The sequence below is a fragment of the Hordeum vulgare genome, chromosome 7H, assembly GCF_904849725.1.
Source record: "Hordeum vulgare subsp. vulgare chromosome 7H, MorexV3_pseudomolecules_assembly, whole genome shotgun sequence".
Classification (NCBI taxonomy): Eukaryota; Viridiplantae; Streptophyta; class Magnoliopsida; order Poales; family Poaceae; genus Hordeum; species Hordeum vulgare.
The window spans coordinates 314107411-314134323 of record NC_058524.1 but is presented as its reverse complement, the minus strand read 5'-3'; the positions used below and the strand labels follow the sequence as shown (position 1 = coordinate 314134323).

The window sequence follows — 26913 nt, the reverse complement described above, 5'->3', positions numbered from 1 at the left end:
GTAGTGTGCAAGTTCAAGTGGAGCATCACGAAGATATCATGCTTGAAGCTTGCCGTCCATTGTAGTGGCAATGGACTTCTGAAGATGTGCTGAAGAGTGGATCACTCATAGTGAGTATGTGCGAGCAATCAACTAGTCTTCATCAAGCCAACGCAATCAAGAAAGGTGGTCCATCTTGAGGAAGTCAAGATCGTCATATCTAGCTCAAGTTGACTAGGCGCAAGGTATAGGCTTGCCCTTAATAGGTTTTCCTATTTTAGGATAGATTGTCGTACTGTCAAGGGGGGCTCTCAAGTGAGTAGCTTGATTGTATCGTTCGTTGAGAGCTCAAACCATTTGCATCCTCGCATCATCTTTCTTGGTTCTTGTTTGGTGATTCTCTTTGTTAGTTATAGAGCTTATGGTCATCTTCATGACAAGCTTATGTTCATCGAAAACGGAGTCCATATGCATCTTTTATGATGTTTCTAACATTGGAAGTTTTTGTCGGTTCGTCATTCATAGAGGTTTCACATCTCTATATCGTTGGCATTTTCATAACTACATGTTTGGATAGTTGTGGTCGTCGTGAATCCAACAAGCTGAAGTTTGCTCAAATCGGAGCTCGTACGCAAAGGTTATGGAAGTTTCAGTACCAGAGGTGTTTTTCTCTAAACAAGCGGTAGTACCCCTTGGAACCACGGTAGTACCGCTTGGGCAGTACTTCTGTTGTGCTACTTCCACTTAAATATTTTCTATGGCTTCTTTGGGGTCTTTTTACATTTTGAGTGGTAGTACTGCTAGGGCGAACGGTAGTACCACTCTGGCAGCAGTACTATCCCGAGAACTTTGCTGTTTGCACGTTTTTCCATGAGACTTCCGTTCCAGCGGAAGTACCGCTCGTCTGAGCGGTACTACCACTTGTGCACTGACTCAGTGCATAACGGTTCGATATGGTGAGGTCTATAGAAGGGGGTCTTCTTCCCCAATGGTTTTCTATCCGTTGAGCTCGTGTTCTTCCCCCATTGTTGACCTTCTTTGAGCTTGCTAACTCCCAGTCCCTCCAATGATTCTTGCTAGTTCTGGAGGGAAAAGAGAGAGGAGATCTAGATCCACATCTCCACCGATCACTTTATCCTCTATGTGAGGGGAACCCATTGGATCTTGATCTTGGAGTTCTTTGTGAGCTCCTTGTTCTTCTTGTCATATTCCTCCATAACGTTTGCTGTTGTGGATGGATTTGAGTGTGAGGGATGTTTCCACTTCGTGTGTTCTTGCCATTGCATTAGTTGCGTAGGTTTGATTTCTCCACGGTGATACATGGAAGTGAAGTTTGAGAAGCTTATTACCCTTGGGTACTTGGTACCCCTAGAATTTGTTCTTCGTGGATGCTTTGGCTTCCTAGAAGCTTGGTGGTGCCTCGGAGCTCAATCATTGTGGTGTAAAGCTCCGGGCAAGCGTCGGGGTCTCCAATTAAGTTGTGGTAATTGCCCCGAGCATTTGTGGTTACCTCAAAGTCATATGCCATCGTGGTGAAGCTTCGTGGTGTTGTTGGGAGCCTCCAATTAAGTTCTGGAGATTGCCCAACCTTGTTTGTACGGGTTCTATGACCGCCCTCAAGGGCCCCTTGGTGGAATCACAACATCTTGCATTGTGCAAGGGCGTGAGGAGATTACGGTGGCCTTAGTGGCATCTTGGGGAGCATTGTGCCTTCACACCACTCCAAACGGAGATTAGCATCCGCAAGGGTGTGAAGTTCGGGATACTTCCTCGTCTCCGCATGCCTCGGTTATCTCTTACCCGAGCCGTTTACTTATGCCCTTTACTTTGTGATAGGCATATTGTTTATTTTTACATATCTTACTATCACTTAGTCATTTATCTTGCTTAGTATAAGTTGTTGGTGCACATAGGTGAGCGTAATTGTTTAGGTTTTGTGCTTGACAAATTAAACGTTAGTTTTCTTCCGCATTTGTTCAAGCCTAAATCATAATTATTTTAAAGCGCCTATTCACCCCCCTCTAGACGACATCCACGTCCTTTCAACTGGGATATATTTGCATGGCACCCCTGAGACATGCCAGGAATCCCACGAAGACTGCTCGAGCACATCTTGAACATCATAAACGGCTTCAAACCTGTCAAACAAATTCTACGTCATTTTTCCGAACCCAAGTGTTAAGCCATGGGCACGAAATTAGCAAAGTTGCTCGAAGCCGGATTCATTCGGGACATCAAATATTTCGAGTGGCTAGCAAACCTGGTCATGGTCCCAAAAAAGGAAAAATCTTGGCAGTTGTGTGTCGATTTCAAAGACCTCAACAAGGCATGTCCTAAGGATCCTTTCCCTTTGCCTCGCATTGACCAAATAATTGACGCCACCACAGGACACGACTCACTCCGTTTCCTCAACGCTTACTCCAGATACCATAAAATAAAGATGAAGAAATCCGATCAGGCGGCAACCACTTTCATCACTCCCTATGGGCCATTCTGCTTCAACACGATGCCCTTTGGGTTAAAAGATGCTAGTGCCACGTATCAACGCATAATTCAAACCTGTTTAGAAACACATATTGGCAAGATAATTAAGGCATATGTGGACGATGTGGTCATCAAAACCAAACACGTCAGCAAGCTAGTGGATGACCTCCGGCTAACTTTTGACAATCTCCGACAATACGACATACGACTCAATCCAGTGAAGTGTGTCATTGGTGTCCCCGCACGTAAACTGCTCGGATTCATCATCTCTCATAGGAGAATAGATGCCAATCCGGCGAAAATACGATCCCTATCCCAATTGGCGATCCCAACGGAGCTTCAACATGTCCAAAAACTGGTAGGTTCATGGCGGCATTAAGGTGCTTTATCTCATGCCTCGGCGAAAAGGCACTGCCGCTCTATCGCCTTCTCAAACGAACCAAGAAAATCAAGTGGACACCAGAGGCAACAACAGCCATGGAACAAAGCAAAACATTGCTGGCCAGCAACCCAACACTAGCAGCACACACAACAGGGGAACCAATGCTATTGTACATATCAACCACGAACCATGTTGTCAGCGCAGTACTCGTGGTCATATGAGAAGCGACAAACCACGAATTACGGGTATATAAGCCAGTCTACTATGTGTCCAAAGTCCTCACCCCGTGCAAGACTCGCTACCCTCACTACCAAAAGATAGCATATACATTCTTCATGGCATCACGCAAGCTCCGACACTACTTTCAAGAGTGTTCAGTAATGGTAGCATATGAGGTACCCTTGAATGACATAATCAACAATAAGGACGCCACTGGACACATAGCTAAATAGGCCATAGAACTATTACCCTTTGAAATTGTATACAAGCCATGTCAAGCTATTAAATCCTAGGTGTTGGCTGACTTTCTAGCAGAATGGATGGAAGCCGAACTCCCTAAAGAGTATAGCACATACTTCCATTGGACGATGTACTTTGACGGCTCCAAGACGCTAGCTGGTTTGGGGGTTGGTGTTATACTTAAACCCCCCACTAGCGACAACATTCAGCACATTCTTCAAATCATGTATACTAATTCCAATAATGCGACCGAATACGAACCTCTGCTACATGGATTAAGAATGGCAATCTCGATGGGTGTACAAAGGATGGAGGTATGAGGAGGCTCAAACCTCGCTATCTCCCAAATCAATGGTGATTTTGGTGCCAAAAATCTAAAGATGGCAGCTTACCGGAATGTTGTCCTGAAAATATCGGTTCAGTTCGAAGGCTTAGAGTTCCATCACATCTCTAGGGATAATAGTCAGGCCGCCGATCTCCTCGCTCACATGGGAGACAAACGTGACCCTGTCCCCAAAGAAACCTTCTTGGAATGACTATTTAGCCTTCCATGGTACGGCAGGACGAGCATGGGGATATTGAAACCACAAAGGAGGACCACAATGCTTCCCCTATAGTCGAGACAGATGATGACACCGTTGGTGGATCCACATTAGAAGAAACGCTTTCAGCTCATGAGATCATGGCTATAATTGCACCATGGACCAAACATTTTCCGGATTACCTCCTTCTCCAGGAACACCCCGATGATCAGACAGAAGAAAGACGGATAGTTCGACGATCCAAATCTTATAAGGTCCACAAAGGGGAACTTTATAGAAAATGCAAAATCGGTGTCCTCTAGCGATGCATATCCGAATAGGCAGGTAAACAACTCTTGGCTGAAATACATGCAGTTATGGGTGGCCATCACGCGGCGGCTAGAGACCTGGTAGGCAAGGCATTCTTAGCTGGTTTGTTTTGGCCAACAGCTCGAGCGGACGCTCATGCACTTGTCCAACATTGTGTTGATGTCAACTCTTTGCAAACCAGAGCCACATGCTTGCAACAGATCTTTACACAATACCGATCATTTGGCCCTTTGTGGTCTGAGGGATGGATACGGTGGGGCCTCTAAAAGAAGGATCCAAGAAGAAGTACTTCCACGTTATGGTTGATAAATTCACGAAGTGGGTCGAAGTCAAACCAGTAACTTCTTCCAAGTCCGGACCGGTTATTGAGTTTATATCCGACATGGTTCACTGTTACGGTGTTATGCATAGTATAATCACGGATAATGGGTCCAATTCTACAGCCTAGGAGGTTAAGGACTGGTGCGCCAACTTGGGCATCAAGTTTGATGACGCCTCCGTCTACCACCCACAAACAAATGGACAGGCCGAGCGGGCTAACGGTCTCATTATGAGAGGCATTAAGCCTCGTCTCGTTCGGTCTCCTAAAGAGTTTGATTGCCATTGGTAGAGGAGCTCCACTCCGTATTGTGGGGCGTGCAAACAACTCGGGATAGGAGTACGGGTTACACACCATTTTTATGTTGTATGGGACATTATCCATGATGCACCTAGAGTGCACATGTACGAGGAAAAAAACCCGAGTTTGATCGGTAGGATGACTTCGGTGCATTAGAAGAGGAGTGCGACATAGCCCTGGCACGGTCCATGTTATATCAATAGCAGGCTCGATGCTAACAGAGCAGGGAAGTTCGGGCAAAGACTTACAATGTGTTCGAGCTTGTTTTGCGCCTCCCTGAGAAGAAAAAGAACAAACTTGCACTCAAATGGGAGGGGCCCTTCATCATCGACATAATACTTACCACAGGGGCATATCATCTCTGCAATGCGTCGGACAATCCCTTTGAACCAAATCCTTGGAATGCGGCTCATCTTCGACATTTTCTACAGCTAAGATGATGCAGTTATGTTTATCAATTTCCTCCTTCTCTTTTTACAAATGTTTTGTTTCCTTTTTCCTCTATCAAAGGGGCTTAGTGTATCCCATCTCATGTTCGGACTAACCGAATTGTGTCCGTGAAATATGTCATTTCTATAGGCACCAGGGGCTTTGTAAAGCCGATAATAATACATTTTTTACATTATTTCTATATAATGTGTCTTTTCTTCCATTACTTAAAAGCCTCAATATGCACTAAATTTGACTTAAGACTTTGCCAAGCTGGGTTGCCTCGCTCCTGTGTTTATTCTCTACATTCCCGATTGTTCGGCTAGATGATAATGGGAGCACCTCTGTAATTTTTATGACCAGGTAATCCAGATACGTACCTCTGATGGGTGAAGCCGAAATCTAGGGTACTTAAATGACAAAATTTGCCTCGCAAAGGAAGGTAAATAACAATAATTCGATGGCTAACAACAAGGTTAAAATCCCCGAACATACAATAGATCGGTATAATGCGGATGCCCACAAAACCCCAAGAAAGGAACCTACAAAGGAATTATTTTCTTTGGAAGGTATTTCTTGCTAATGTAAAAAGTAATACAAAACTAATCCATGATAATTGTCTATATGGTAGCACTAATTGGCGGATCGCCTAGTTAACCTAACTGTTTACTGATTTTACACATTATACACTGTTTTCAGCAGAATTGCCATGGTGTTGTTTTTGCGCAGAAATAAAATTTCTCGGAATGACTTGGAAATTTACGAGGATTTTTTGTCGAATATATAAAAAATACTGGCGCCAGAATCAACAGGAGACGTGGAGCGAGGAGACCACAAGCCCAGGAGGCGCGGGCCCCCCTGGCCACGCCTAGCAGGCTTGTGGGGCCCTCGTGGCTCCGCCGCCTCCAACTCCAGCTCTATTTAGTCTCTTTCGCCCGGAAAAAAATCAGAGAGAAGAGTTCATGGCGTTTTACGATACGGAGGCGCCGCCACCACCTGTTCTTCCTCTAGAGGGCAGATCTCGAGTCCGTTCTGGGCTTCGGAGAGGGGAGATCGTCACCGTCGTCATCCCCAACCTTCCTTCATCGCCAATTCCATGATGCTCTTCACCTTTCGTGAGTAACCGCATCGTAGGCTTGCTGGACGGTGATGGGTTGGATGAGATCTATCATGTAATCGAGTTAGTTTTGATGGGGTTTGATCCCTAGTATCCACTATGTTCTGAGATTGATGTTGCTACTACTTTGCTATGCTTAATGCTTGTCACTAGGGCCCGAGTGCCATGATTCCAGATCTGAACCTATTATGTTTTCATCAATATATGTGTGTTCTTGATCCTACCTTAAAGTTGTAGTCACCTACTATGTGTTATGACCCGGCAACCCCGGAGTGACAATAGCCGGAACGACTCCCGGAGATGACCATAGTATGAGGAGTTCATGTATTCACTAAGTGCTAATGCTTTGTTCCATCTCTCTATTAAAAGGAGAACCTTAATATCCCGTAGTTTCCATTAGGACCCCGCTGCCACGGGAGGGATGGAGAATAAATGTCATGCAAGTTCTTTTCATAAGCACGTATAACTATATACGGAATACATGCCTACATTACATTGACGAACTGGAGCTAGTTACATATCTCCCCATGTTATAACTGTTGCTTGATGAATGTCATCCGGCATAATTATCCATCACCGATCCAATGTCTACGAGTCTTTTCCTACTGGTCCTTGCTACTGTTACTGCTACTGCCGTCACTGCTGCTACTGTTACCGTTGCTACTATTGCTATCACACTACTTTGCTACTAAAACTTTGCTGCAGATACTACGTCTTTTAGGTATATGGTTGAATTGACAACTCAACTGCTAATACTCAAGAATATTCTTTGGCTTCCCCTTGTGTCGAAACAACAAATTTGGGTTGAATACTCTACCCTCAAAAACTGTTGCGATCCCCTATACTTGTGGGTTATCATTACCCATCGACCCTAGATCCACAACTTGGACCCCCCCCCCTAGTCCAGATCGATCGATTTTGACACCGACACTCATCTCATGAGAAGTAATGACTTCACACAAAAAGTTATAAAAGTTGTTGATAGTGAACATACATAATATTAATCATTGTTGCAATCCAAGCAAGACTATGATAGAGGAGAGGATACTCACATATAAATACACTATCCTGGACATCTCTTATGATTGTGAGCCTTCATCAAATATTTTATAATGATCAAGTATTGATATTGGACATGGAAGACAACGTAATGATCATGGTAATCTATATTCACATAGAAGTTATTTGGTCTTGGATCCTTCAACATGTAATGCTTTCTTTAGATCCTTTGCTAGCCCAAAACATTCCACACTAAGTGGAGATATTACTTGTGCATCCATAACCCTGAAACCCAGTTTCTTCGGATGAGAATCCACAATACCTACCTACAGATTGAGTAAGATCCTTCAAGTAAGTTGTCATCGGTGCATCAAGCAATAAAAATTGCTCATAAATACGTATGATCTTTTATTGCAAGGGAAAATAAGCTTTCTATGATCTTGTGATAACAAAGAAATAAAAGCGACAGAGTGCATAATAAAGTTTGCTATCATTAGAGGCAATATAAAGCGACATTCGTTTGCATTAAGAGTTCACACATCCAACAAATTAAAAGTGCATGACAACATCTGCTTCCCTCTACAGGAGTTTAACTCTGTGCTTGAGTCAATAAAGTTTATCCCCTTCCAACCTATCAATCCTATAGTAGGAAGCACTATGTGTTGAGGAAACATTCGGACTTATATATCCAAGTGGATGTAGATGGTCATGATTCATTATTGTTAACATTATCCTAGAGGTAAATAAGTTGGGTGGTGAGCCATTCAAGCCCCTATCTTCCTATGTGTCCTATGGAAACATGAGCTCTAAAAATATGCCTTGAGCATGAGCACTCATGGAAGATTAAGTAATAGTTGAGTACGTGAACTTGCCAACAAGAAAGCTCTTACATAGATTCTCCTCTGAAATATGATGAATTATGATTGCCCCAATAACTGAGAATATGGTTTGTTGACTATCAGTAAAGTTTATGCTTCATACTCCAATCATTGTGAATGGATCATCACTTGTTTATGAGAAGTTATATGATGAAATTGCTTCTATGCTAATATTCATGATGCTCTCATGCTCATATTCTGTTCTTATAGACACCTCTCTCTCAAATCACGTGGTTACTATTTTTGAGCTCAGCTTCTGCTTGAGGACAACCGAGGTGTAAGCTTGGGGGAGTTGATACGCCCATTTTACCTCATCAATTACTATTGATATTTGTGTTGATCATGTCCATTATCCATTATTATCATACAATTCTTATGCATTTTCTCTGTGAATATGCAAGGTACATCGCTGAGAGGGAAATATGTGGAAACTGGAATTCTGGACCGGGAAACCGAGAAAAGGGTAGAAAAATCAACTTGCTCCAAATGACCTAAAACTTTACGGAGATTTCTTATAGAATATTTCAGAATTTTTGGGCTGAAAATATATTGGAGAAGGGCCACGAGCTAGGCACAAGCCAACATGGCGCGTCCCCGTGGTCGTGCCCTAATGGCTTGTGGGGCCCCAACTAGCCCTCTAGCGACCTCTTCTCCTATATGGTGTGTTTTACCCTACAAAAATTCATAAGTTACCTTTCGGGACGAAGGGCTGCCATCTCGAGGTGGAAACCTGGGCAGAGGCTCTTTTTCTCTCCGGCAAAGAGATTCTTTTGGTGGAATTCCCATCCCCGAGGGGGAAATCGGAGCCATCATCATCACCAACGCTTCCTCCTTCATGGGAGGACCAATATTCATCAACTTCTTCACCAACACAATCTCATCTCCAGCCCTAGTTCATCACGTGTACTCAATGTTTGTCTCCAAACCTTAGATTGGTACCTGTGTGTTATGAGTTGTGTTGATTACATCTTGTAGTTGATACTTGTTGGATTACTTGGTGGAAGATATTAGATCCTTAATTATTATTATTACACCTCTGATCTTGAACATGTTGATGATGTGTGATTAGTAATTATTGTTTTGAGGACATGGGAGAAGTCTTATTATAAGTAATCATGTAAAGTTGGTATTCGTTCAATATTTTGATGATATGGTTGTTGTTACTTCTCTTATTGGTGTCATGTGAACGTTGACTACATGACACTTCACCATGTTATGAGCCTAAGGGAAGTCATTGTGGAGTAACAAATAGATGATGGTTTGCGAGATTAACACAAGCTTAAACCCCAGTTTATACATTGCTTCATAAGGGGCTGATTTGGATCCACATGTTCCATGCTATGGTTAGATTATTCTTAATTCTTATTTTGTAGTTGTGGATGCTCACGAGAGGGGGTAATCATAAGTAGATTGTTAGTTCAAGTAAGAAGAGCACCTTAGCACCGGTCCACCCACATATCAAATCATCAAAGTAGCAAACGTGAATCAGCTTAATATGATGAACATGCCTAGACAGAAATTATTATGTGTCCTCAGGAGCGCTTGCTTTATATAAGAGAACTTTTAGGCATGTCATTTTCTATAAAAAGGGGTGGCTACCTTGTTGCACCTTTGCTACTATTGTTACTTGTCACTTGTTACGAATTATCTTGCTACAAAACTCTCTATCACTGTTACTTACAACACTTGTAGAGAATCCCTTGCTGAAAACTACTTATCATTTCCTTCTGCTCCTTGTTGGGTTTGATACTGTTACTTATTGAAAAGGACTAAGATTGATCCCCTAAACTTGTGGGTCATCATGCGGCTGTAGCACTCCGATATGAATTTAAGTACTAGCACATACACATAGGATATGCATGTAGTCCTGTAAACTCACCAGACTGAAAGCAAGGAATCTAGTAGGTAGATCTAGAAATCAATCCAACTGTTTGCTTGCTTGCTTGGGCGTTGGTTTAGCTTCTTGTACATACACGTCTCACTGAATCGATATAAGAATGGTCAGACCTTCAGTCTCTCTCGTCTTTATCTGTTTTCTTTGGACTCACACACAAACTGTGTTTCAAGAAGATTGTCCGCTTCACAGTTTAAAAAAAACATGGGAACGAGACAAAGACAATAGTATATGGTTTCAGCCAACATGTTCTCTTTTCTTCTTCAATTTTTAGTTAGCTTTTTTCTATACAAGAAAGTCCTAAACATGTATACAAGATCCATTTAATGTCTTACTTGTTGCAGCTTCTAATATATTAATTCCTTTGATCAGTACAACATGTCTGATTACTTCTTTATTGTTATTATTTTTATAGATCATCAAAAAAAGATATTGGGGAAAAGATCAACATCTGCAAGAACAAGTGCAAGTGCAGTTTAGACTATGGTTGTATCACCCCCAACTGAAATTCAAGATGAAGAGTCACCAAATATTGGCAGTGGGAGTGGAGTTGCAAATGAAGTGATTGATTTGGAAGGAAATGATCAGGATGTGGGAGTTGATGAGCTTGTAGGGAAGAAACTCAAGAAGACCAAATCTAAATGTTGGGACCATTTCGATAAGTTTTTCAAGACGGTGGTGGTAGATGGCAATAAAGTTATGGAAGCATGGGCTAAATGCAAGTACCGCACTTATGACGGAAACAGAAATAACAAGAATGGGACAACAATCTTCTTGAGCCATATTAGGATGCATATTGTGAAGTTAGGCCGAAATTTGATCAAACTAGAAAAGAAGGAACATGGTTTTGTTGCTATTAAGGTCAAGTAGAGATTTCTCAAGGACTCTTGATCATATTATTAGGTAATCAGTATGCAACAACAAATTTATTCTATAAAGGCTTATGTGAAATCAAGGCTTTAATTTCTTGTTGGTGTAAAAGTAGTCACACTACTATTGGAAAAATGGCAGCTCCTATGCAAACTAAGTTTGATAAGTACTAGAGGAAGTCAAATCTTGCTCTTGCGGTTGCCTTCTTTCTTGACCCTAGAGACAAGATAAGTGGAATTGAACATTACATGAGAAAGCTTCCTGCGGAACTACCATACCGTGGTAAAGTAGAAGAGTTGATCATTGTTGTGAAGCAGATGTACAGAACATGTGCTTCTAACTATTCACATAGCACTGATGTACCAAGCTCTACTAATACTTCCCAAGAAGGTGAAACTGGTTTTATGGTAGAAGATGAAGATGACTATTTTCTGTCTCAGCAGGGCACTCATGGGTTCAATGAAGGTTACACCGACTTGGATAAGTACATGGCAGAAGTTACACTAAGCTTTTCAAAGGTTGGTTTTGATTAATTTGATATCTTATCATAGTGGAAACCACATCAAGATGTATTTCCTGTGGCCATGGAAGCATCTTTTAGTGGCGGTGGTCGTGTTATTGATCCATTTCGCAATCGTCTTGCCCCCCAGGTGGTAAAAGCATTGATATGTACAAAAGACTGGATAGTGCATCTAGGAAATGTGACAAAAAAGGGGATAGACTTGGTTCTATTGTGCACGATCTAGAGGTGGTGGAAACACTTGTTGCTAATATGAGTCTCGAGGAATAGCTTGACGAAAAGGTAGGGCTCCGCCCTATGTGCCATTCTTACTCATTTTGTAAGGGAATTGCCTTATTCATCATTAATGTCATTTACGAGATGTACTGCTAATACATTTCCCGCATTTTGTATTAACGAGAAGAATATGCTAGTGATGATGACATATCTGATTATACCATGAGTACTTCAACTTTAGGGGAGACGCTAGCTATGCAAGTATGTCAGATTACTGCTACTTTATTGTTGTAAAGTGACAACAATTTTTTCGTAAATTTGCATGCTGCTGGTACATAGGACAATCAAGGAATGGACATTGAATAAGTTGTTGCCAACTACATCAGGAGCAAGTAATTCAAATATGCAGTTATACCAGCGATTTGCTAATGTATATTAATATATATTACCTAGCTTGTATCCTCTTTGGATATACAGATTAGGTTTACTAATATGTACCTACTCGTTCCTTGAATATGTGTGTTGCTACTAGCTAGTTACCAATCACTTATATATGTTAATCATGTCATACACCTCAGAATAATGTGTGTGTTCAAACTACTTAATTGTTAATTCTCCACAACTAATTATCAATTTTTTTGATTGTTAACTTCAGAATCTAAATATATCTTATCGTTCTCAAATGATGTTGCAAGTGGACTGGAAGAAACACCATGTTAAAGAAAAGTCAATGATGTGTTATGCGCTTCTACTTGATGGGCCACTTGCCTTTTATAATAAATAAAAATTTCAGCATAACATTGAATTAAGTATCTCTTAAGTACGACCTTCGTCTTGGACGAGTATGATGTTATCATCATTTTATCGGTACTATTTATTGTTCCCATATGGGTGTAACTTATGATTAGATCGTATTTTCATATTGTTGGATAGTAGAAATAAGTTGATGTTTCTATGTATGTAACACCCCCTATTTTTTGTTTGTTTTTGGTCCGAGTCTGCCTTGAATTGTACTCCGATATAATCCACAATCAATTTCGCATCCGGTCAATATCCTCTCCGCTCTAAATCCAACAAAAATATATGATAAAGGATCTGGGTAAAGCATTATCCGGTCCGATCCGACCCGTTTACATCCCTAGCGACTAGGGGATGGCCACGTCCTGATGGCTTGGGTCCACCTTGTAAGTTGGTTGAGGCCCTTCTTTCGCACCATGAAAGATAATTTCCTGATAAAAGTCCCCATCAAAATTTCAGCCCAGTCAGAGTTAGAGATCTTCGGATATTTAAAAAACGGTAAAGGAGTCACAAACATCATGAAAATAGGGGAGAAATAGAGAGAGATCCAATCTAACAGGGGCTGCTGCTCTTCGTGTGTCATGGAAGCATGAAACAGAGGGGAAACTCTCCTCCCATCTAGGAGGGAGACCAAGGAAGAAGAAGGAGGGGGCTTTCTTCCCCCACGGCCATGCGCTACAACTAAGGGAACCCATGCCTCGCACTGCTAAAAAACCCTTCTCTCTCTCTCTCGCGTGCGCGTGAGCCCCACTGTTAGTCTCTCTCTCAGTTGCGATTCCTCGCCGCCGTCGCCACATACGCCGGCCGCATCGCCTTCCTTCAACGACTCCTGCCACCGCCAGGCTTCCTCTGGAGGTTGCCTCCATCTCCTATGTGCGCCCCTCCAGCTGGATTTAATGCTCGTCCGTTCGTGGCCACCAGTAGCCCTCCCGCACGGCTAGGGTTTCGGTCGCGGCGGCGCTTCTCACTCCGGCGAGTTCAATGCATCCTCCTTCATTTTTCTATCTCTCCCCTCCTCGTTTAATCTCTATTCGGGTCTTCTCTTCTAGATGTGCAGAGAAGAAGGGGATCAACAAGTCCCAGATCCAGCACACCTCCATGCCATTGACCCTTGACGAATGAAGGTCGAGGAAGCCCACTATATCTGTATTCGGCCACAAGAAGATGACATGGAGCTCGTCTACCTGCTCATCCGTTTGTTGGGTTGCATACATCTTCTCTGCTCCCCACTCTGAAAACCAAACCCCTTTCTTCTGTCTACATTTAATAGGTTGGAACTTTGTCATTTCAACTGGATAGATGGATGTATTCATTTCATCATGCACTATATTTTTGCTCAACTGTTGTTAGTGCTTAGGTTGTACTATTAGCAGCGGCACAAGTGCAAAAAGGGTTTTAGATTTCTCACTTGTGCAAAGAATAAGTTCACTCAATCTAATATTGATATTTACATTGTAAATCCGTATGTAATTTCAGTGAATTCCCTTTGTAATCGTAGACGGTCTTTGCAATGTTGAATTGTAGTACCGGGTAGACTAATAAAAGACTAAAACTATAGTTCAAATCATTGTTACTTAACTGAAAATATGCATAATCACACTGCAACTTCTGTAATTATAGTGTAATTTAATGTGCATTTTGTCCCAGTAATGTGTACTCCTTCTCTTTTTGGTGGCCTGAATATAAAGTTGTTTTGGACTGTAATTTTCAGTAATGTGTCACTTTTGATTTATCTGAATATTTTTGTATTCTTGTCAATTTTGTGCCCCATTCTAAAGAATTTCAGTAAATGTGTGCGCCCCATTCTTTAAATACTACATTTTACAATAACCTGATGTTTGTTTTCTTTGTTTTATTTTCAACAAGAAGATAGCCTCTTCATCTTGAGGTATGACTCATGTCCTTGCATTAATACTTTGCCTTTGTTTACTTTAGCTTCTTGATCCTAAAATCTTAAGATAAATTGGAAGTACACAGTATCATATTCTTAAGCGAAGCTAATGTTTTTTGTTTAAATTTTAGTGGTTTCTCTAACCTATGTATAGTGTCAACAAAGATCTAAATTACAAGATGGAGATACATTTTTTGGCGACAACTTACATGACAATAATTTACAACCAAGATAGGTTTACATTATCTTTTTTATAGAAACTACAATGCATAGCTGCAGATTTTATCGCCTACAGATCAGTATGCATGGCAGATACTAGGGTCAAATAGAATAATAGGTAAATCATTCATTTTGTCTTCATCTTTACTTGAAGGACCACATGTTCATCATCTTCTATGCCCCATGTATTTGCTTGTAAGCTTTGGTAGTGTTATCTATCTAGTTTTATTTATACACTGCATTCCTAAGTGGAATATGTAGTATGTTCTATTGTGAATATTTAATAGTAAATCTTCTGTCAATTCATTGTAAATCTACTGATAATAAACTATAAATCTATTGCTAATGCACTATAAATTTACTTCAAAATTAATTGGTCTCCGTAGATTGGACATGGAAGGGGATTTTGTAACCGAAATATATGTGTACTTACAGTGCCATGTTCTGAAAATTCCAGTACAAATTGTAGTGTATAATTCCATTTTGGAATTTATTCTATGTAATTTACACTGTAATGTTAGTGTACTTACATTCATGTTACCCTTTAGCGGTGTAATTCCACTATGTAAAGGGTATTTGTAATCATGCTTTTCAAGTTTATGTTCATCCAACAACCCCATGCTCTTTTTGTATTCTAGTATCTTATTTTTCTTGCAAAGTCACAATAACTTCGCCTCTTTTTTCATGCAGATGCTAAGAACATGAGGGGAGCCGTTTCTCACAGGAGGGAGTAGGTTAAGACCTCACTATCCACTTCAACCAAGAGATTTGAAGAGTTGCAAAAGGTAATTTTGGGGCAAATTTCAGTGCATATTCTCATTGTATCAGAATCTTAGTCCATGTCTCCCGTATCATCTAAGCATATGCTTGCACTCCATTTATTCCCTATATCTATATGCCTTATTGATGCTCATTTCCATCGCTGCAGGGTAATGAGATGTTATAGCGGCAGACTCAATCCATGTCACTGCAGTGCAATTGCACCATTCCATTGAATAAGGACATTTCGCTAGCAGATTAGCTCTATTTTTCCTTTTCATTTTTGCTATTATAGGAGCGAGGATAGGTAGAATGAGCAAGTATGTGATAGTAGATACAAAAACTGTGTGATTGTAGAATGAGGAATGATAACATTTTCATCACTATTGTGTTTTCTCGGAATAGTATGCGTAAAATGGATTTGCTCAGTTTTATTTTTTTAATTCCTTATTAGTTAGTAGTAGCGTGGGCTAAAAACTGCACGCTACTACTATTTATGATAGTAGTAGCTTTGGTATTATAGACGCACTACTACTATTTCGTTACTATTAGTGTGGGTCTGTAATAGCAGTAACACGGGTGACACCCGCACTACTACTATCTTCGTTAGTACTTTTTAGCTGTAGCGAGCTAGCAATAGTGCGGGGACGTGTGCTACTGCTAAGAATTTACCCCTCGCTGCTAGTATGCTTTTTTCCTAATAGTGCCCTCTCTCGCGGTGGCGTCGGAGCACCGCCGTGGTAACCATCTTGATATTGATCTACATCAAAACTTCGCCACCGTCACAACCAATTCTCCCCCTCTATGTGGCGGTGAAAAACCTATAGGTGGGATCCCCACCACCAACAACCAACTGTTCGCCGCCGTGTTGCGCAAGCGTGTGGGATCTTTGATGTAGGATTTGCAATATGTTCATGATTTATTTATAGTTGGTGGCTAGAGTAACAGAAGCTTACACCCGAGTAAGGGGGTTCTCTATGTATGGGTGTAAAGGGGACTTGATTCTTAATGCTATGGTTGGGTTTTACCTTAATGATCTTTAGTAGTTGCGAACGCTTCCTAGATTTCCAATCATTAGTGCATATGATCCAAGTACGAAAAGTTTGTTAGCTCATGCCTCCCCTCATATAAAACTTCAATAACGATTACTGGTCTAGTTCTCGATTGCCTAGGGACAAATCTGATGGGGGATGACCCCGGGTAGGCTAATTTGAGCGCTTCTCCCCTCCTTCAAAAAACAACACAGGGCGGCCCTCCTCTCCGGATGGTCGGCTGCCCCTGGCGAGCTGCGGAGTCGAGTCAGATCGGGGTAGAGCCGTTCTCCATCCGTCTCGACTACGTCTCACCCTAAAAAGCGCGTCACGAGCACATAATCAAAGGCATCGCTACAACGGCTCAGGTACCACTGACCTGATCGTGCGTGTCTACAGTGGAAGCGGGCGTACCAGTGACCCTTGCCGACTGCGACCTGTCAAGGCGGCACAGTGGCAGCACGCGAGCTATCCACTCCATTACCTGCCCCGACATGGCTATAGTGCAGCTGGCCGTACCGCTAACTACAACGGGTTGCACAAGACGATGCTACACAATGTGGCGCACGCCATTGCGTAACAAGCATGCACCAATGATGGTGACTGGCTGGTGGGACCCTGCAACCGGCGCCCCCCTACACGCAACAAGACTATTCCATGAGTGCCCCCTTGGCCGGATAGAGAGGCTGCCAGCCGAGTCGCCCTGATACCCTTTATGTTTATTGTAAGCCAGGGGTTGGCCTATAAAACCCCTAGTACTGCCCCATGCAAGGGGTCGGCCGATCGCACGCACACACACTCATACAGGAGAGGTAGACATGGCTACATGCTTCTTCTTCCTCCTCCGTCGCAAAACTCAAGGAGCACCATTGTAATCCCATCAGGTTCATCAACCAAACCAGCAGGACCAGGGGTGTTACCTCCCACGGAGGGCCCTAAACCTGGGTACATCGTATGTATTGCACCTCTTGTCCCCAATCTTGTTTTTGGAGCCCGATGGCGTCTTTATGACCCCAACCAATCTCGATTAGCCACCCCATGGCATATGTTGTGAGAACACGATGACAGTTGGTGCCCACCGTGGGGCCTTCCACGCGCCGGCCGGATTCACGCTCCGGGCGAGACCCCTCGCCAACTCCGCCGGACGCATCACATCCGGACTGGTCACCACGCCCGTGGAGCTCGCCCTCATGTAAGCTTCCGCCATATTGAACCCTGGTTCCACTTGCTCCGCAGGCCCCGCCACCATATCTTCTGACGAGCCGTGATGTAGCCACACCTCGTTCGACGTCGACGACCTATACATGCTCTTCAGCAAGCCGTGGCTCGATGACGTGCCGGCATTCGATGAGTATCCTAGCGAGGTGCTTGACTGCACTGATCCACCATCATTTGCAGGGGCGACCGTCTCGAGTGGTGCTGGCAACCTCCGCATGCTCACGGAGGTAATGGCCACCGGCTCCTCCACGAGCTACGACCGCGCTAGAGCGCAGGCGGACGTAGCTGCCACTTCTTCTCGTGTTAGGGGCGACGTGCACGCGACTGCCACCGCGGCTCATCTTGGTCCCTCCGACCCTCTCCACTCCTCTCTTTAGGGGCTGAGCACCCCCAGCGCGCCAACGACCAACCTGGCCATGGCCACGACCGAGCTGGAGACGGCTCACAAGAAGCTGCTCGTGAAGGCCACCTTCCTCGCGTCTTCCCGACGCCGGATGGAGTTCGCGCAGCGCAAGTACAACTACGCCTACGGCCTCACCCCGGCTAGCAATGAGCTCAGTCGGTGCGGTGAGGTTCGCAGCCACGATCTCGTAGTTGCCGATATCCTAGGTGGTAGGCTCCCCACCTACGACACCCCCGCCACCAACATGAGGGTCGCCCAAGTGGCTTACGAGGATTTGGCCACCATCGAGGGCGAGGGCGAGGAGCACATCCAAGACCTCATCGCCACCGCCAACTTGCAGTAGGCTCGCCTCGACCCGGCTCATGCCGGCTCCGAGTCTCCTCACCTTGAGGACGAGGACAGGCGGCGGCCAGCAGTAGCTAGTAGGCCCAACACTCTTCCTCCCCCATGGCTCCGGTTGGCGTGCCAACAGGAGTCATGCTAGGTGCTCCCAGCACGGGATCGTGTAGCCGGCAGTGTCCACCTAGTGTAATGATGCCCCCAAGGGAGGCACCCCAACTCCGCGGCAGGAGCGGGCACGCTCACCGGCTCCATCTGTCTGGGCCGAGTTCATGGCCCGTCTAGGACCGCCCGTTCCTTGAAGCGAGAACGACGCCCGCCTTCGACTCGACCGGCTGGCCCAATCCGCCCTCCTCGAGGTGGAGGGTCCCATTGGTTCTTCGGCCCCCGGATCCGCGAAGAGCCATTTCCCACCGGCTTCACGCTTCCCCGAGCACTCCAAAGTATAACTGCACATCCAAGCCAGAAGATTGGCTGATCGACTACACGACCGCAGTCGGCATCGCCAGGGGAAACAAGCACGTTGCGGTGCGCTACTTCCCCCTCATGTTGACCGGCTCGGCCCAGACTTGGCTTAACAGCCTGCCAGCTGACAACATGAACACTTGGGTGGACTTTGAGGAAGCATTCATCCGCAACTTCACCGGCACCAACAAGCGCCCTGGCCTCACACGCTGGACCGAACTGCGCAACTCCTACGAAGGGTGCACGAGGTGCAAGCCATCCAATACTTCATCGAGGGCTGCCGAGACAACACCCACCTCAAGCACAAGCTCATGTGCTCGGAGCCGGCCACCTTGGCGGAGCTCATGGCCAAGGTGGACAAATACGCCACGCCCGACTCGGCGATGCGGATCAAGGTAACCGCAATTGGCAAGGCCGCCCCGCCGTCGGCTACCCGACGGCTGGCTGCCGACAGCCGGGACAGCAGAACAACAAGCGAAAGTCTGACCAGTCGGATCCTCGGTAGGAAGCAAGCACGTCGCCACCATCGAGGAAGATCAGCTAACTGCCCAGGCCACCAGTGAGCCGGCAAGGGCACCTGGCACCCAAAACTCACCTTCGAGCAGATGCTCGATGCACCCTGTAAGATGCACTCCGGAGCGAAGCCGGCTATGCACACGCTCCGGTAGTGCAGCTTCTCCCAGCGACTACCCCGGGGTGAGGGTCTTCCGGCTCCTCCACCTCCATCTCCCCAAGTGTCGGCTCCTGTGCCGGTTCCGGCTCCAGCTCCCCCAATGACGGTCGCCTCCGCGACCAGTTCCCCGACTAGGACGGGTCCTACGTTGTCTTCAACAGTGAAGGAAGCAACAAGCACAACCAGCATCAGCGTCGGCATGAGGTGAATGCCACCATGCCCTTAGTCCCATAGTACATGCATTGGTCCGAGAAGCCAGTCACCTGGAGCCGGGCTGACCACCCGGCCATGATGCCAAACCCTTGCAGCTACGCTCTCGTCCTCGACCCCACCATCGCCTCCAAAAGTCTCACCTATCGGTCCTCGCAAGTACTGGTCGACGGCGGCAACAACATCAATATCCTCTACCGCGACATGCTGCTCCAGCTAGGGCTCAGGCGAGACGTAATTCACACGTCCACATGCAGTAGGGGTTGGCTTCACATAGTATGACTTTCCTGGCTTTCCACGACCAGCAGACTTGCCAGACCGATTGGAAGTATGACTTTGCGGGCACTCACGTGAGTAATGTCCTGTCTCTCCACACCTGGAGCAATTCACCGGATTTGTACGCGATACAACATTGGCAGCCGAACCACCGAAGGTCTTGACTGAAGGGTTTGGCTGATTTGGGCGAGGTGCCTTGTAGGATGGCCTTGCGGTATACCTAGACGAAAGTGAAGTATTCGAAACCCACACCCGGTGCTTATGAGATCCAAAGTTGCATGACGATCAAAAATCATGAGAGTGCTTCTTAGTCGCCTCATAGTCAGTCTGCCCGGTCTGAGTGTTGATGGCTTTATGGACGCGAGCCTCGAAGCTCGAACACTCCTGCAGACGTAGGCCATGAAGGAGTTCAAGGTTGAGTCCCTTGTGGAACATTGCCTGCTTCTTTGCATCACTCGACACTTCTTCGGGTGCATAGCGGGTGAGATTCCCAAACTCACGGCTATACGCATCCACAAATAGCTTTCCTTGGGTGAAAGCACATAACCCTTCCCTTTTGTGGTCCTTAAGACCCTCAGGAATGTGGTGAGTGCGGAAGGCAACACTGAAATTAGTCCAAGTAGTTGCTGGGCCGGCATGATGCATAGCTTCATAGTTCTCCCACCATTGGTTGGCGGGACCCTCTAGAAAGTAGGCAGCATAGGTGACCTTGTTATCTTCACACTACTTGGAAAGGGCTTATAGGTGAACTCTAATTAGTGGCAGGCCCTGTGGGTTACCCACCACTTCTATTGTTCCCAAAGAGCTGTGGCGGGTGCCAGAGTCCACCCGCCATAACTAAGGTCATACCAGTGGCGGGTGGTAGTCTGTGCCCGTAAAGGGTAGGGCTTCCAAAGTACCCCGCTATCTTGATAGTGCAGTGGCACGCAGGTTAGCGCCGCTTGTCACTAGTTCTGCCATACCTATGGTGGGTGGCTATAGTCGCCCGTCACAATAATAGATTGGCAAACTGCACCACCCCATCCAAATTTTATTGAAATTTATAGTGGCGAGCCACTTCTACGCGCCGACCACAGGTGTGTTATGCTTCATGCGAGGTGAATCGTCATGCTTGCATCTATTTTCGGTTCCTCTCACTCCCACTCACTCAACCAACTCCTCTCCATCCTACCCCCTTCCACGCCGTTGTGCGCCTCACCCACCACCCCTGTCGTGCCTCCAACCCGCACCATCGCTGGATCTGCTAGCCAACCGGTACTTCTCCACGGACGCCGCCGGATCCGCTCTTCGTCCGCCTCCGACCCGCGACGATGCATGATTTGCTCGACGTTATCCGCCTCGACCGCCGTTGTCGACGTCCAACTCGACCGTCCAGCATCGTCATCAGCTTTGACTGCCATCTGCCATCGTTTGCCTCGACCACCACCACCGTCATCCGCCCCGACTGACACTACCGTCGACCGTGTAATATCTTCGTGTTCTTCCGTGTTACCTTGTTCATTTGATAGAGATATTTATAGACCTAGGACTAAAAGTAGGAACACAATGGATAACAGAAGAAAATTGTCGGATCCCCCCCAAGTTTTTAACCCGGGCTCCATGACGACGGTCCAGACAGAATATGATCATAAGAAGAGCGTTAATTTGACTCGGAATCTGTTGAGGAGTTAAGGAATTAGGAGTTAAATTAGGTTATGGGCGTTAATTTGACCCGGACTCTGTTGTAAACTCGAGGCCTCCACCTATATATAAAGGGGAGCCCCCAAGCCAAAAAGAAAAAAGGCAAGAAACTCTTGAAAGCTAGGTTATCTATTTCGCACCGTTATAATCAAGATCATCATTAATATAGACACAAAAGCAGGACGTAGGCATTTACCTCCATCGGAGGGGCCGAACCTGGGTAAATCCATCTCTCATTCCCGATCAACCACATCAAGTCGCCACACAGCGACGATGGCCTCTCACCAGAGTCCTTACACGAGGACATCTGTTATGACAAAACCACGACAGTTGGCGCCCACTATGGGGCTATCACAAGAGCCGTCGAGGCAAGTGCAACATCGACAAATTAGGCTAGGACTCCTAGGCCATCTCAATCGAGTCTGGGTACCTGGTCCACTTCGGCAAGATTCATGTCTTCATCGGCAAAATCGGTGCGCCGGTACCCGAGCGGGATACCTACACCGACATCTTCGACTCTGCTCGGTACGCCCAACCCAGCCGGAGTCAAGCCGGCCGGCGTCACGTCTTCGTTGGTTTCACTCAAGGAATCGGCCTCCCGGATGAGTTGGTAGGTGGCGAGGACACCCTTATTAACACCGATGGCGAGTCATCGATGGGAGACACTGAGTAAATCTGTCCCCTCTATGATGGGGGACTTGGGGGCTTTCCGAAGACAGAAGCCGCCAAGGAATCTTGTGAGCCGCCCCAACATGTCACCATCTACATGGCACGCACCGAGGCGGCTTCGGGTCTGTCAGGGGCAGAAGCTGTCGATTGGTGCTAGTGGGTCAGGCAAAACGCCGGCTCAGGCCATGAACGACTTAATGAATGAGATGATGTTAGGACCGGTTTCCAAATAATATAATTATCGAAAACCAGCCACGAATGTCACAAGTGCATAAAATCATTCTCACTGATAGACCAACTCAGTAGTACTTAATATTAAACAGGGTAGAGCGAAGGCCGCTCAATTGTTTATCACAACACACCCATACTATGGTCATGGGGTTGCTCTAGTGCTCACATAAATAGGTAGGCATGTCACATCCGAGTGAAGTGACACATCTTAAGTACTACTACATGCCAAACATCAAAATGAGGCTTGACTATTTATTCATGATGGTAGAAGCGGTGAAATGATACAACGACGGACTCCAAGATCGCCAGCGGTGTCTTGCGGCAAACTAGAGGGGGAAAGGACAAAGGCGCACTCGCTGGTTGATTCTGCACCTGATGGAGGTGGATGCAGTCGTCGGTGAGCACCACGTTGATGACAGCTCCAACTCCGAGGGGCGGCGCTTTCGGGTGCAGGTGGATCTTGTCGGAGAAGCCTGCAAACACCGAATTGGTGAGCGGGTTAGATGGGCAGGTGCGCGAGGAGCATGTTGGCTAAGTTTGGGCTGTGGGGATGCATTCACGTGCTTTAATTTAACCGGAACCCGAATCTAAATCGGGCAGCCAGATGCGAGGAAGATGACCTTCTCGAAGCCTTCCGAGTGGCTTATTCGTGGCTCTGGTGGGGTGGAGGAGGGTGATGGCTTTAGCAAGGCTCGGGGGGTTCTATTTATAGGCGGTCGAGAGGGGTGCCGCATCAGGGTTGATTCCGGTGCCGATTACGGCGAGCCAGAGGTTTGGCAGGTGCTTACGGGGGTTAGGGCAGCTAAAGCAGTCTGCGGGGGCTCCATTTCACTACTGGCTTTGAGGAACTGTGTGCTGAGGCAGGCTCTCGACGAAGCGGCTCAACACGGGCGCGGTGTCTGCAGAGAGCGCGCTCTGCGCTGTTCTGAGCGTGGGGATGAGCAGTACCATGCACAGGGGTGGGGGACGACCACGCGGAGCTCTCATGATGAAAGGGCTATGCCGGGCGGCGCGGCTTCGCAGCGTTGCTTCTCTGGCGGTCGCAACAGGCATCGCTGGCGCCACTGCCAGAGCTGGAGGAGCTCAGGCCAGCTCATCACCAACCCTTACAACCGACCAAAGGACTGTGCAGCACGATGGATAAGGGAGGGGCATAGTGCGAAAGCCGCGAGGGCCGACACATGTGATATTGGGGCCATCGTTCATCCACCTCAGAACAGTGCCCACCAACTGTTCGACGAAATGAAACCGAAACTAGGAAAACGAGTTAGCATCTAATTTTTTTGGGGTGTTCTCTCTTTGACACTACGAGCTGCCTGCAAATTTTTACAATTTTTGAAAATGGTTGAGGTGGGTTTTTAGCAAAAACAACAAATCTGGTCCAAACTTTGGTCAAACAGAGTTTGAAAATTTCAAACTGAAAACCATAAAGTTTTTGGGGGCAATGGGTTGAGGGTACCTAGGCTACAACGGGTAGCAAACTTGGAGTCAAAAGCCAAATGAATCTATAGATTCCTTTGAAAAACTCTGGGTGTCAAAACTGATTACAGAAATTGTTTTTGGTCATTTAAAAATAGGAAAGGTAATTAAACTTCGCCAAAACTTTGAGAATCTATTTTTAAAAGATGCCTTGATGCTAGAGGGGAATCATGGGCAAGAAATCAGAGAGGGAGGAAGGGGGAAGGGTTTTAAGGCAATACTTAGTTAGCAAAATATTTGACACAAACTACTAGTGAATTTTAAAAGAAGGAGAAGGGAATTCTCATGTGAAAATCTTGTTCAAGAAGGGAAACTAAGTAAAGCTCTTTCCAAACCAGAATTGTTGCCAAGGAAAACTCAAAGGAAATTTTCTCAAGGTAAGATTTTAAAGAAGATTCCAAAAGATGTTTTTTTTCAAAGTTTTGTAAATTCACTTTAAAACTAATAAAATGAGAAAATACCAAATTGAAAATTTGAGGGTGTTACAACACCTACCCCCTTAAGAAAAATCTCATTCGCGAGATTTCAGGCATTCCTCAAAAAAGTGTGGTTGCTCTTTCTGCATAAACTCTTCTCTTTCCCAAGTGGCTTCATCCCTTGAGTGAGTACTCCACTGTACCAAGTATAACTTTGTGACCTTCTGATGTGTCCTCCTTTCTGCTTCCTCTAGTATCCTTATGGGGTGTTCATGGTAAGTAAGATCTGGCTGCACATCTATGCAGTCGTGTGATATTTGTTGGTCTGGATTGCTCACACATTTTCTTAACTGAGAAATGTCAAAGATGTTATGCATGTGTGACAACTCAGTGGGTAGGTCTAGCTGGTAGGCAACCTTGCCTCTCCGTGGGATTGTTCGGAATGGTCCGATGAAGCGAAGTGCCAACTTGCCCTTGACCTTGAATCTTTGCAAACCCCTCATTGGTGATACTCTGAGGTACACATAATTGTTTGGCTCAAACCTGACGTCACGGTGCCTTTGATCGTAATATCTCTTCTGACGGATTTGAGTTATCTTGAGCTTGTCCCTGATGAACTTCACTTTGTCCACGGCCTCCTGGAGCATCTTTGGGCCAAGGATACGGCTATCTCCGGTCTCTGACCAATTTAGTGGTGTACAACACCTTCGTCCGTACAAGACTCCGGTCTCTGACCAATTTAGTGGTGTACAACACCTTCGTCCGTACAAGACTTCAAAAGGCGATATTTGTAGACTTTCTTGGTAGTTGTTGTTGTAAGAAAACTCGATGTATGGAAAACTTCCCTCCCAGCTGTTTCCATACGTTAGTACACATGCCCTGAGCATGTCCTCCATAATATGGTTTGCGCGTTCGCTGTGTCCTCCTGTCTCAGGGTGATATGTTGTACTAAACACTAATTGCGTCCCTAAAGCTTGATGTAAGTAGTTCCAAAATCTTGAGGTAAACTGAGTGCCTTGGTCGGATACTGTAGTCTTCGGAATCCCGTGTAAGCACACGATGCGAGCGAGGTACAACCTAGCTAGCTTCTGGGTGGAGTAGGTGATCTTAACTAGAATCAAATGGTCCACCTTGGTGAGTAAATCGGTGATCACCCATACAACATCATGCCCATGTCGGGAAGGGGTTTTCCGACAATAAAATCCATGCTGATCTCATCCCACTTCCACTCGGGTACTTTCATAGGTTGCAGTAGGCCTGCTAGTTTCTGGTGTTCGGCCTTGATTCGTTGGCAAGAATCGCAACACACAATAAAAGAGGTGATATCTCTCTTTATTCCGTGCCACCAATATTTTGTCTGAATGTCCTTGTACATTTTTGCGCCTCCTTGATGGATCGAGTATGGCACAGTGTGGGCTTCTTCTAAATTTTTTACCTTGATTTCTTCTTGGTCAGGTACACATAGCCACTCACCGTACCATAATATCCGTTGCTCGTCATTATTAAATTCAGAGACCTTGCCTAGGCACACCTTCCTTTTTATACCCTCAATACTGGGATGCCCGTTTTGGGCTTCCTTGATTTGTTCGTCCAATGTGGGATGTATCTCCAAGAGTGCAGCGGTGCCTTCAGGGACTAGGAGCATGTTGAGTTTGTGAACTCTTGGATAAACTCGGTCCTTAAATTCGGCGTAGGGCCGCTGTCTTGGGTTGGATTCCTGCTAAGAGCATCAGGTACCATGTTTTATTTGGCGGGGAGATAATGTATCCCAACATCATAGTCCTTGATTAACTTTAACCAACGGTGCAGCCTCAGATTTATTTAGTGGCTGGGTGGAAATATACTTGAGACTCTTGTGGTCCGTGTATATCTCGCAGCGATTCCCAAGTAGGAAACGCCTTCATTCCTTGAGAGCGTGTATTACGGCGGATAGTTCGAGATCATGAGTGGGATAGTTTTCTTCATGCCGCCACAACTATCTCGAGGCGTAAGCCATGACTTTAGCTTCTTGCATGAGAACACATCCGAGGCCTTTCCTTGAAGCGTCGCAATATACTTCAAAGTCTTTGTGCAAATAAGGAGCGATTAAAACCGGTGCGGTGGTTAGCCTCGTCTTCAATTCTTGGAAACTATTTTCGCATGCCTCAGTCCACTCAAACTTCTTATTGTTCTTGAGAAACTAGGTCATTGGTTTGGCAATTGTGGAGAAACCTTCAATAAATCTTCAGTAGTGCCCGCCATTTTGAGGAAACTCTGTACATCTGTCACATTTGCTGGTTGTTGCCATCCATTTACGACTTTTATCTTCTCGGGATCCACGACTATGCCTTCTTGTGTCATTACGTGGCCCAAAAAATCGACTTCCTTTAGCCAAAATTAAGATTTGCTGAATTTGGCGTATAACTGATGTTTATGCAGCTCACCCAATACAATCCTTAGGTGGTGTGTGTGTTCTTTGG

The 26913-nt window shown here is 45.5% G+C and overlaps 2 long non-coding RNA genes across 4 annotated transcripts; one reads left to right on the top strand and one right to left on the bottom strand.

The window, feature by feature from the left end:
* The first annotated feature begins 13056 nt into the window (after positions 1 to 13056).
* On the top strand, positions 13057 to 15798 carry LOC123410040. 3 transcript variants are annotated; one of them, XR_006612960.1, is made up of 4 exons: positions 13057 to 13698; positions 14365 to 14383; positions 15296 to 15390; positions 15534 to 15798. It is a non-coding gene; the product is annotated as an uncharacterized LOC123410040 (long non-coding RNA). The 3 variants fall into 3 exon arrangements; XR_006612959.1 differs by having other exon boundaries at positions 13057 to 13765; XR_006612958.1 differs by having other exon boundaries at positions 13060 to 14383.
* A 6817-nt stretch (positions 15799 to 22615) lies between these two features.
* Positions 22616 to 23718, bottom strand: LOC123408463. The gene is made up of 2 exons (XR_006612757.1): positions 23508 to 23718; positions 22616 to 23032 (listed from the first exon to the last, which is right to left on the bottom strand). It is a non-coding gene; the product is annotated as an uncharacterized LOC123408463 (long non-coding RNA).
* Between the last annotated feature and the right edge of the window lie 3195 nt (positions 23719 to 26913).